Here is a 13,027-nt window from a genome sequence, read left to right on the forward strand (position 1 = left end):
CGCAGGAGCAGCAAGTTGAAAATCCCATGACAGACAGATAAGAATGGTGTCCACTTAATAGAAAGATTGTCTAAAAAGAGTTTTAAAAATAACCAAATTTGGTGTCATGCTAGCTGAGCAAGTCAACAAAAGTGCATCAAATGAATAGTCTGTAGATTCATCAGCCAAATCTTGCATTAGGGAAAATGCTTAGATATTTCAGTGGTGAGTACTGTAGAATACCCTATGATAAGCAAAAAGTTCATTCACCAGCTGGAAACAGTTAATAAGAGAACCAATAAATAATCTGCTTCCTCAAGAGAGGTGATTTAGAAAACATATCACAGAAGAATAATCTCAACTGGGTAGTACTCTTAGAAGGAATTGAAAAAAAGCAAAATAGTAGATTTGGTGTGCTCCAGCCCCACAGTGGGGCAGCAAGGGGGCTGGAGCACCAGTGCGGGCTCCCCAGTGTTAGGGGCGGGGTGAGCTTCAGTGACCAAATCTAGGCAAGTTGGGGGCCACATCTGGCCCCCGGGCCTGAGGTTCCCCACCCCTGCTATAAAAATATTATCTCTTGAAGTGACTGTTACTTATCTCTCTGAAGTCAATGAACGTTTTGAATTCCATTGATAGAATTATGACTGAAATATCTAACTGCAAAGATGTGTCGCTCTCCAAATCTTTGAGACAGAAAATATACTTGGATGAAGCAAAGTTAGAACTGTTATTTCTTGAAAATATAGATCTAGGAGAGTTTTGAAGAGGGCAAAATAATATGGATCAAGATGGTAGCAGCAAGAAGGACAAAAGTGTTCATTTATTGGTTTTAATGACTATGCTGGAATTAGTAGAAAATTCAGATAGACAACTTAGATCTTTGTCCCCTTGTCTCTTTGGATCAGCTCTTACAGGCTCCTCAGAACAATTTATCAACCAAAAGATCCTTCTTCATCTCAACAGGATAGATTGTAGTCATGAGCTGTTTAAATTATATTTTTACCACGGGGATACTTTGAGCTCCCCATCCTGCTATTATGAAACTCAAGAACAAAGAGAGTGCCACCTAGTTAAGGACTGTTTTCTGTGTCATCTTGATGGTAGATGGATTCATTTGACATCAGTGGATGCCCCTCATGTGATAGACAGACTACATCACTTATCCAACATCTAATTCAGTGTTTGTACAACCAGAATCCATATGTCAGAAAGAGCGAAAAACATAAACAGAAATAGAACTTGCAGACGGCTCCTTCAAAACAGATGATAGATTTCTGCAGTATATTACTCTCTCAGACTAACATATCCCATGACCTATACAAATTACTAATTATCTGGAGAAATTGGACATTTCTAGACTTAATGAAGAAATAAGAGAATGGTTGGAAGCAGCGATAATTGGGGAAGCACACTAGGAGGTAATATCTTCACTGCAGAATATGAGAGCCCTCAGCTTGGCCAGATATCTCAATAATATCTTCACATTATTTGTAAATGGTATTCACAGACTGGAGTCAGAAAAATCTATTTAACTATGCCTTTATCTCAGTATCCCTCCTGCCAGGACTTGATTTTCCCAAGGATCCTTATTTTGCAGACATGGTAGCAATCCTTCTGACTGCAAATTACAGAAAACCAGTTCTCTCAAATTCTTATTAGAAGGACCAAAAGAATAAAATCTCCAATAATTCATCCTGATTGGTTTATAAAGATACTGGTACAGCTAATGCATGGTAAGAGTACAATGCTTACTCTGCGTATCACAGCCAGGTCAGAAGAAGATGGTTAGTCATACTGGTACTTCTAGTAAAAAAAATAGTTTTATCGTATAATCCTATTGCTTTACTTCTATTGAAAATAAATGGGAATGAGCTTTAAATATCTGGGTTAGCTCAAACTATTTTATCAAAAGCCCTAAAATATTACAAACAAAATACAGTGAACCAAAATGAAAGATTTCAAAGGATATGAGTGATGTTGAGCAGTTTGTATGGTTCCCTTCACAGTAGTGTCTGAGCATCAGCCATACATTTAATCTCTCATTTCCTTCTCAGTGTGATGACCTGATTTACTTCTCCAGATCTAAAGAAGTTGTATAAAAATGCTCAGCAAGGTCAGTCTTATTGAGCTGTGCCTCTGAGGTCAATAAGACTATTTGCATATTTAAAGTTAAAGTACTTTGCGGAGCTGGGGCCAGTAGTCTATGAATGCATTTGCTGAATTAAACTGATAGACTCCAAAATAGAGCCGTAGTGAGTGAGGGTGATTCAGCTTTACTGGAAGTGGTATTACTACATACATATTAGATCAGAGGCTTCAAACTCCTGATCTATGGGCCAGCTATGGCTATAATGATTGCAAAATCTGAGGCTTGTGGGGAAGGGCTGTCTATTACTGGTTCCTAAGCCCTGCTCCTTCCCACCATTGATCCACCTTCTCAGCTCTATGGCACCCCAGTGACTAGGATGTGGCTTCTGGGATCTCTGGGGGTTGAAGGGGATGGTTCTGCATGGTGACAGCAGTTGGGCCCCCTAAACTCTTTGCAGCTGGAGCTGTGGAGCATATGGCTGGAAGGGGTGTGACTACAATGGCATGATGCCCCCCAATGGTCCACCTCCTAGGGAATGGGGTACCATAGTGGGAGAGGATGAGGTGATGGCAGTAAGAGATGGAGTTTGGGGGGCCAGTAATGGACAGATCTTCCCCTCCCCCACTCACATTTTGAAACAGGGTCATCGTGAATAAAAAAAAAAACATGTTTAATTTCAAAAATGTAGAAATAAAACGTTTTTATTTTTTTCCCAAAATTGTGTATACCCCCTACGACTAGCTGAAACAACTTAGTGAAACTGAACATTCTATGAGAACACTTTTTAAATTAGTCATAGAACTGGAAGGGTCCTTGAGAGGTCACTGCCAGTCCCCTGCCCTCACTGCAGTACCAATCACCATCTAGATCAACCCTGACAGGTTTCTGTCTAACCTGCTCTTAAAAATCTCCAATGATGGAGATTCCAAAACCTCCCTAGGCAATTTATTCTAGTGTTTAAACACCCTGACAATTAGGAAGTTTTTTCTAATGTCCAACCTAAACCTCCCTTGCTGCAATTTAAGCTCATTGCTTCTAGTTCGGTCCTCAGAGCCCAAGGAGAACAATTTTTTTTCTCCCTCCTCCCAGTGACACTCTTAGATACTTAAAAGCCACTATCATGCCCTCCCTCCCAGTCTTCTCTTTTCTAAACTAAAGAAGCCCAATTTTTTCAGTCTTCCCTCATATGTCATGTTCTCTAGACCTTTAATATTTTTGTTGCTCTTCTCTGGACCTGCTCCAGTTTCTCCCTGTCTTTCTTGAAATGTGGTGCCCAGAACTAGACACAATACTTCAACTGAAGCTGAATCAGCACAGATTAATGAAATCTGCATTTTTTTTTTACTGAAAAAAAAGCTTTGGTCAAAAAATTCATCCAGCTCTACTCCTAATATTTGGAACAGAGAAGAAACATCCCCTTTCCACAGCCCCTTAACCCACATTTGAAGATAGGCCAGTGTGATCCCACCAATAGACAAGGACGAAGTTTGGGGAGCTGAGCGTCAGTCTTTACCCAAGAGCTGGAGATCAGTTAGGAAAGAATCATTATCAGGACTATATGAGTTATTGCCAGATAGTTCCCTGATGAGTTAAATTGTGGCCTAATTACACCCCTTGCATTTTGTCATGCTTTCTGCATATATGGCACAATTTGCTTTGCATACCTGAAACTTAGTTGGGAAGAGCAATTGATAATACAGGCAGTCCCCGGGTTACATGGATCTGACTTACATCAGATCCCAACTTACAAACGGGGTGAGGCAACCCCGCACTAGCTGCTTCCCCCCAGCAGACCAGGAAGATGCGAAGCTAGTGCCCCCCCTCCCCCCAGCAGACCAGGGAGATGTGGAGCAGCTTTTCTCAGCAGACACCTCAGCTTGAGAATAAAGGACTGAGGGAAGTGAGGTGTGGGAGAATAAAACTGAGCTCTGGAGAAATGTTTGGCTAGAGTTTCCCCTACAATATGTACCAGTTCAGACTTACACACAAATTCAACTTTAGAACAAACCTACAGTCCCTATCTTGTACGTAACCCGGGGACTGCCTGTACATAAAAAGATTGTAAGTAAAGGTTAATCAAAGCAGTCTTAGCAGGGTATTTCTGTTCTGCCACTCAGAAACTTATTGGTATAGTTTATACCATCCATCAAATTGTGCTGCAGAGAATGAGAACAATAAATAACATACCTTAAAAAGCAATGAAGAGAGAAAGCAAACAATTTTTCACACAAATACAAGCTATGGATGACCAAAATTTTACCTGGCTTGCAGATAAAGAGGTTTAGAGGTTTAAGGGATTATACAGAAAACAGGATGGTATTGTAACTTGACAGAAATTACATTTATGAGAACTGGAAATTTTAGGTTGCAGGGCAGTAGCATTGGAAGGACCCAGTACCTTCTAGACCATCCCTGATAGATGTCTATCTAACCTGCTCTTAAATATCTCCAGAGATGGAGATTCCACAACCTCCCTAGGCAACTTATTCCAGTGTTTAACCACCCTGACAGTTAGGAAGTATTTCCTAATGTCCAACCTAAACCGCCCTTGCTGCAGTTTAAGCCCATTGCTTCTTGTCCTATCCTCAGAGGCCAAGCAGAACAATTTTTTTTGTTGCTCTTCTCTGGATCCTCTCCAGTTCCTCCACATCTTTCTTGAAATGTGGTGCTCAATATACAAAAAGTATATTGTTATTAATGTGACTATTTTTATAAATAGCTAGAAGAATTCAAAATTTTGCTTTCCATATACTGTAGATCCAGGATCCGCTGGAGTCCATGGCTGTTGGAAGACACCATGTGCCTGCAAAAACTCCAGGTCCTTACCTTCTCCTTCTTTAACACTCTGTCTGGCTGCTACTTATGGAACTCCCCTGGATCACTCATAGGCTGCATGAAAATGATGCAAATGTTATCAGTGACTTTTTCTATACTACCATTTGAAGGGATTCCCATGTGAACCTGATGGCAGACAATGTGCATCTCCCGGTCCTGAAGTTAAATTACAGAAACCTTAAACAAGCTTATATCTTTTGCCATTAAAAAGAGATGAGATTCACACATATGGCCAAACTTGCTAATACTTTTCATAAGCAGGATATTATTTTCTTCGTTACAATCCAGTCCCTTGCCAAATATCTTTTGCCTTTGCTCTGCACTTTTCTGTTAGTTTGACCAAGAGCAATAGAAAACACCTTTCTTCAATTAAGCTCAGTCACAGTATTTCAATAATGGCTTTTGTTTTTGTTGATTTGTTTGGTTTTCTTTACTAATGGGCCTGCCTTAAAGTCATTTAGGTTTCTATTTATGTAAGTAAGAAATGTGTTTTTGCAAAGTCTAACTTTGACACTCCGTGCAATTTATGCCATACTAGTGTGTTGTGTATTCTGTGACAGAGTTCCTTATTTCAGTGAGAGTGATACTGAATTCTTCAGCAAATTGGAAATTTGATGAGAGGATGAGATGCCAAGGAAAACATTAGAACTCTAGGCTTTTTTATTGAATTGCATATTGCTGCATAAATTATTTGTTTTAATAAAATTTTACTTTCATTATTTTTTCCTGTTCATTTCAGGATGCTATTTTCCAGCTTACTGAAGGATATAGGATGGTTATGGCACAAAAATCAATGACTTAGCTAAAGAATTTAGAGTCATTATGATTTAGGAGATAGATAGGGGTGTAGTTGTCAGAAGGCACCAGTGTGCTGTCCTGACAGGTCACTTGCTGTGTCAGTGATGATAATTGTTTGCCTGTGTGTGTGTTAGCATACTCCCTCCATATGTTATGCTGGATTTGTACAAGTAGCTAGCACAGCAGAGTCCCCCAAGGACCACATGAGGTGCAATGAGGTGCAGGCAGTGCCATGTGCACGCAGTGCTCTGGGGCACTGCAGCCTACAGAGGTGGGGAAAGCAGCAGCATACAGGGCCATTGTCCTGATCTCTTGACCTCTCCCTGTGGTACCGCCTGTGCTGCTCACTGCCCTAGCTCTGCCCACAGAGCCCACAGCCGCCCATCTGCCCACTGGGAGCAGAAGAGAAGGAGCAGACAGGTTGGTGTGGTGGCTCCCCCAGGCAGCACGGGGGTGCTCTGGCAGCCGTGGTAAGTGCAGCCGCTGGGGTGTGGGGAGGTGAGTCTCCGCAAGGGCAGCTGGACTCCAGGCAGTCGGGCACCATGCTCTGGCTCCCCAAGAACCTGGTGGGGGGAAGCCCTCAAGAGCCTGCTGCTGGCACAGAAGCCTGGCTGGAAGCCCTGCTCCTAGCACCTGTCCCTGGGCTGCTGTACCCTCCCTCACCCACCTCTGGGCTGTCATTGCTGCTATGTGGGGTCTGCCAGCTACTGTGCCATGTTTCTTGGTGTTGAAAGCCCTGTTGGGTGGGGGTGGAGGAAGGGGAGTAGAGGCTTTGTTTAAAGTAGCAATTCCAAGTGGTGAGGGGAAGCAACAAGTTCAGGCTTGAGCTGGGGGAGTGGGGAATGGGGAGGAGGGAGGAGGCAGGTAGGATGCAGAGTGACATGATGATGTCACTCCGTCGTTCTACAGGAAAAGGTGCCTTTTTTCAAATAGAGAGAGATAAGCAACAATTACAGGATCCCTAGAGGACACCAGGTATACTGGTGGAAATGGCAATGGGTGTGATAAGGCAAGTAGCAGATGGAACATGAAAGAAGACATTACATGAACAAGGAACTTCCACTTAGCCTGTGAAATTTTCACCTGTAACCATCTGTCCTGCAGTGCATTTACTTGAGAGAGAGAAGGCTTTTTCTTCCTCCTTTATTATTATTTTCATTTAGGGTGTGTCTAGACTACATGCCTCCTTCGACGGAGGCATGTAGATTAGCCAGATCGGAAGAGGGAAATGAAGCCGCGATTAAAATAATCGCGGCTTCATTTAAATTTAAATGGCTGCCCCGATCTGCCAATCAGCTGTTTGTCGGCAGATCGGGGCAGTCTGGACGCAACGCGCCGACAAAGAAGCCTTTCTTCATCGGCACAGGTAAGCCTCGTGAAACCAGGTTTACCTGTGCCGATGAAGAAAGGCTTCTTTGTCGGCGCATCGCGTCCAGACTGCCCCGATCTGCCGACAAACAGCTGATCGGCAGATCGGGGCAGCCATTTAAATTTAAATGAAGCCGCGATTATTTTAATCGCGGCTTCATTTCCCTCTTCCGATCTGGCTAATCTACATGCCTCCGTCGAAGGAGGCATGTAGTCTAGACACACCCTTATTTAGTACCTAAATAAGCCCTGGTTGAGCTCTAAACAGACGTGACAGACCAAGATTTTTGTTAAGAAATAGCTGTTCAAGATTGCTTTCATTGTGCAAACATTTTAGGAACTCAAACATGGTGATTTACTCTCAGAACAGCTTTCATGGAGAATATTCTTCCTACTCTTATATTTTCTACATTCTTCTTGTGGACTAGTAGGTACTGACCTCTTAAAAATTGTCATTCTATAAGTGGTCTTGAAAATATAACTTCCTTCCTAGAATGTAAAATGCTAGTGAGCTAGCAGGTTATTAATATGGCTGGTGCACTTCAAACACTAGTTTTCTCCACAGGTCTGCTCCAACTTAATTCAAATATTTTGGGCCTGATTTTAACACGTTTAGTCATGTTCAGAGGTACTATACTCCTCAAGTACTCCCACCAATTTAAGCATGATTATTCACAGAGTAAAATACTACTACAGTAGACTTCCAATAATCCGGCACCTTTGGGACCTAGGTCGTGCTGGATTATCAGATATACTGGAGTATCGGGAGATCCCAGTATAGCTGCATGGCTTAACAGCTGGCCGGGACCAGCTGGCAGATTTAAAACAAACAAAAGTAAGTTTTTTTTCACTCAGCACACAGTCAACCTGTGGAACTCCTTGCCGTAGGATGTGGTGAAGGCTAGAACTTTAACAGGGTTCAAAAAAGAGCTAGATGGAGGCTGGGTCCATCAATGGCTATTAGCCAGGTAGGAATGGTATCCCTAGCATTTGTTTCTTTGGAAGTGTTTGACGGGGAGGGATCACATGAGGATTACCTGTTGTGATCTCTCCCTCTGGGGCATCTGATATTGCCCACTGTCAGCAGACAGGATACTGGGCTACATGGACCTTTTGTCTGACCCAGTATGGCCTTTCTTATGAAATAGTTTTTCCTAATATCCAACCTATACCTCCCACACTGCAATTTGAGATGCTGGATTGCTCTTTAATCCATCATCTGCCACCACTGAGAACAGCCTCTCTTCATTCTCTTTTGAACCCACCTTCAGGATTGTTGAAGGCTGCTATCAAATCCCACCTCACTCTTCCCTTCTGTAGACTAAATAGTCCCAATTCCCTCAGCCTCTCCTCATAAGTCATGTGCTCCAGCCCCCTAAGCATTTTGTTGCCCTCTGCTGGACTGTCTCCAGTGCGTCCACATCCTTTCTGTTATGGGAGTTGGAGGGGTGGGGACAGAATTGGACACAGTACTCCAGAGGTGGTCTCTCTAGTGATGAATTAAGGGAAATAATCACTTCTCTAAATCTGCTGGCAATGCTCCTCCTAATGCACCCTAAAATGCCACTAGCCTACTTGGGTATGAGGACATGCTGTTGACTCATATCAAGAGGGCAAGAACAGAATGGAGCAATGTCTGTTTGGCTCGAGATAGTGGAGCAGAGTGATAATGGGTGAGGCACAGGCCAGAAGGCAGTGCTTTCCTACAGATGGAGCTAATTCCCAATCTGATCAGCAGGAGGGTAGCAGTGAGTCAATCCTGTTACAGTGAATATGGGCAGAATCAGACCATTACAGAATTTCCTTTTTGTTCAGTGATTTATTTTTCCACTCTTAACAACTTTCCTGGTACATCCATACTTATTTTAATTTTTATTGACTTAGAAGTAACACAGGAGTTGTGGAAAGCTAGCTAAGAACACTGTAGGACAACATTTTGCCATGTAATTATCACATTCTGTAATCATACTGAGGTGACGATTTACAGTAAAATTAAACACTGGAAAAGTGCTATTAACTTTTTAAAATTAAAAATGTCTTTTTCAAGTAAATCAGTGATGGATCTCACTGCACAGAACTTCAGAGAAAAGAGATATTGCAATCAATGCATTTCAGTTCTCATTGCCTTTTTCGTTTCCTTAGCTGGTTCTCGCAATAAAAATTAGCAGTATAAGCAGGTCAGTGGCAGCACATCAGTCACATCACCAGAGACAAGAGATTAAGTCCAAGGGATTTAAATGGAGGAAACAGTTAACTATTAAACATTACCATACAGAAGGCAGTTAGCATCAAAAAATATTCTAAATTTGTTTTATCACAGGAAAAAAGACTGGATGACTGCAGTATTGGTGTTTACTCCATAAACAATGACAAATTACAATAAATTGATTTCTTTAATTTCCTTTTAAAGAATTTGACTGCAGTTTTTGAGCTGACTTTGCTCCTGTTTCTGAAATAGCATTGCTTTCAAACAAACTTTTCGAAGGAAATTAATGCTTTTAGCTGTGTACTTTTAGCTGAGTCAGCACAAATAGTGCTGAGTTTATGATAGCTGCTATACCTAGAAATCCAGCAAGTAATGATTCTCTTGGCAAGTGATAGCCAGTTAGGATCATAGAAAATAGAGGACATACTGTGCTGCTTTTGAATGATTGAGTAGAGAAGAAGTTGTGATTACTACCTGGAGACGTTTCCCCAGCTCATATTGTTCACAAAAGACTTACATGAATTAAAAATAAATAAGTTCAACAAGAATTTAGTACAGATAGTGGTCTTTTAAATATTTTTTAAGAGTGTCACATTTAAAATAATGAAATAAAAGTTTGAAAAATAGAAATCATGTTTGCACAATGATTACTTTTCAAAGATGTGTCTTTAAAATAAATTCAGAATCCGGAGAATAATTCCACTATATTTATTTTACAAGGACTATACAGTGTTTATATTTATTTTTAAAATGTTCAGAGCAGACTAAGAGATCCTGGATACAATTTTCAAAATACATTAAGTGACCTAGAGCATAAATGCATCTTCAAAAGTAACATAGGCATTTAAGCTTCCACGGCTCACTGCAAGCCAAGAGCATTTAGGCTTCTTGGTGCTTAAACAACTTTGTCTTGTTTTGAGGTCTCCTATGAGGGACTTAATTCCAGTGACTGCTTTCTTTATCTGACATATGAGACCACCGAAACTATGAATTTATGCAAATAATCTAGTCTCTGCTGTTAACAACCCCCTGCTTCTTATCTGTCTGTTAATCTACTTGTGGCATATTGTCTAAATCCCAAACTGTAAGTCCTTTTAATCAAGAACCATCATTGTGCTTTGTATTTGTTCAATACTTAGTAATGTGGGGAGACAATTGCAACAAAACATACTCCATATTAATAAAAAAATAATAGCCAGCTATTTGTATCATGTCTTTGCTCAGTCTTCTCTTTTCCTAGAATAAACAAACCAATAGGTCCTGTTTCATAGTTCTTTGATCTTTGAGGGTTTGGGGGTTTTTTTTGCTCTTCTCTGGACTTTTTCTAATTTGTCAGCATGTTTCCTGAAATGTGGTACCTGGACCTGGAAAGAATACTCCAGGTGAGGCCTAATCAGAGCGAAGCAGAGTGGAAGAATTCCTTCTCCTGTCTTGCTTATAACACTCCTGTTAATACTTCCCAGAATGAGGTTCGGTATTTTGTTTTGTTTTTTATCAGCAGTGTCATGCTGTTGACTTGGATTTAGCTTCTGATCTTCTATGACCCCTAGGTTCCTTTCCACAATACTCCTTTCTAGACAGTCACTTCCCATTTTTGTATGTATGCAACAGACTGGTCCTTCCTAATTGAAGTATTTTGCATTTGTCCTTACTGAACTTCATCCTATTTACTTTATACCATTTATCCAGTTTGTCCAGATAATTTTGAATTATAATCCTATCCTCCCAAGCACTTGCAATCTTTCCCAACTTGGTATCATCTACAAACTTTATAAGTAATATTAGAACAACAGGGGGGAAAAGATAGCAGAAAGACCTGCATGTCATTGTATTCGGCTCAATAAAATACTCTGCTCAATGACTGGCAGAGGTTAAAAAATAAATGAGTGTTATAAGATAGATAGGAAATAATGCTATTAAATGATAATGCCTTTTTTCAAAGGCTTGGCAATTCACTGTTAATTAGTTTATCAGCATCTCCAATAAATTAAATATTAGAATTCCCAATTTACAATTGGGGACCTAGTTAGAAGGCTTAGGTGACTTGATAAGAGTGAGTGAGGTCCAGAGAGCCCTGATAATCAATTGAGAATTCCTAATTCCCTGATTACTTCTCAGACTAGCAATTCAATTCTCCCTCATACAGTATCTTCTTTTTAAAATGGTGCACTATGAAAATTCAGCTTCTTCTCCTATTTCATCACACCATTTGATGTCATCATCTTTACTTTAATTAAATCTGTGTGATTAGATATTTTTTAATTGGTATCAGTGATTGGATCTGATTTAAACACTCAATTTTAAAATTGTCTTCATTTCAGCGCTTCCTTTTGCAAATCACTGTTGAAAAATAGTACATTGCTTATTACTGTTCTAGCAGTGCAAGCGTGTGGGGATGGTGGTAAATATGGTTCTCTAATACACTGTTACTTCTACCACCTTTATAAATGAAATGGTAGCTTCAGGGATGGGTAAGTATTAAAATTCCTGTTAACTGCTTCTAAAAATATTAGGGCTTAAATATGTGTGGAGTAGCAGAGAAAAGGAAAAATAATGGCAAAATCTAAAATTGGGTTCTCCAAGAATCTTTTCTCCTAAATGCCAAAATACATATTTAAAAGTAAATATAGACTATTTTATGTTTTTAACTCATTGATCTGCTTTCTCCCTAACCTTGCTACTTACTCCCTGGGCTGTTTCTTACCCCACATCCATAGGCTCTCTCTCTTCAACCTGCTCACTTCATGGTACACCCTACCTCTGAGCAAGGCCCCCAAGAGCCTTAATCTTTCCTTGGTTGTCTCCTCCTCTCTCTTGTAACTGAAGGGTGGCCACAAACTTCTTTCCAGATCCTTTGCAGCTGCTAGCTTCCTGGGTTTATATTAGCCCAGCACTCTCTGCTCTGGTGGGCTGTCACATGCTTCTGTAACCCTGGGGCTTGTTCAAGAGTGTGGGAATTACTGAATTCCACTATGCTTGACCTGAGGGGTACACTCAGGCTTCATCTATACTACAAAGAAAAGTTGGAAAATTCTTTTCCCCCTTTTCTTCCAAAAGACACTTTTCTGACATTTGGCCTGTCTACACAAGGGCAAATGTTAGGAAAAAACCCTCTTTCGGAATATCTCTTCTTCCTTGTAGAATGAGGTTCATGGTGATGCTGAAAAAATGCATCTGCTTTTCTGAAATTTTTTTTGGAAAAGCAGATGTGATCTTTGGACACAGCAGAGCTTTTCTGGGATACCTCTGGATTGTAAAAATCACATTGGAAGTTCTTGATTAGTAACCACACATATATTATTATAAATTTCTTGAGTGAATCTCCTTCTCCAAATGGATGTCTTTATTTATACCTGTCAGAACTTTTTCACAAATATGGATAACATATTGAAAGCAACCTAGGGGAAAATGTCATAATCCATCATCACAATTGCATCCCCAAAACAGCTTTAATATTTTAGAGGAAAATGTTGAACAGTTTATGGCCTATGTTTTCAGAAGACTGTATATACACAGCTGTACAACAGATTTCCATGCACGATCACATTACTGTGTGTACACATGAGCATCCATACGTCTTCATTCTGAAAATATAGGTCATCTATGAGTTTTGCATATAGAAAACAGTTGTATATAATACTCCAGGTTGAAATTTTGGTTGCATTGAGGTTACCAGAAACACTTCTGTTGACTTTAATGGGGCCAGGATGTCACCCTATATTGATGGAAACCCTTGTTCATTATATCCCTTG

Source organism: Pelodiscus sinensis, chromosome 2 (genome assembly GCF_049634645.1).
Source record: "Pelodiscus sinensis isolate JC-2024 chromosome 2, ASM4963464v1, whole genome shotgun sequence".
Taxonomy (NCBI): Eukaryota; Metazoa; Chordata; order Testudines; family Trionychidae; genus Pelodiscus; species Pelodiscus sinensis.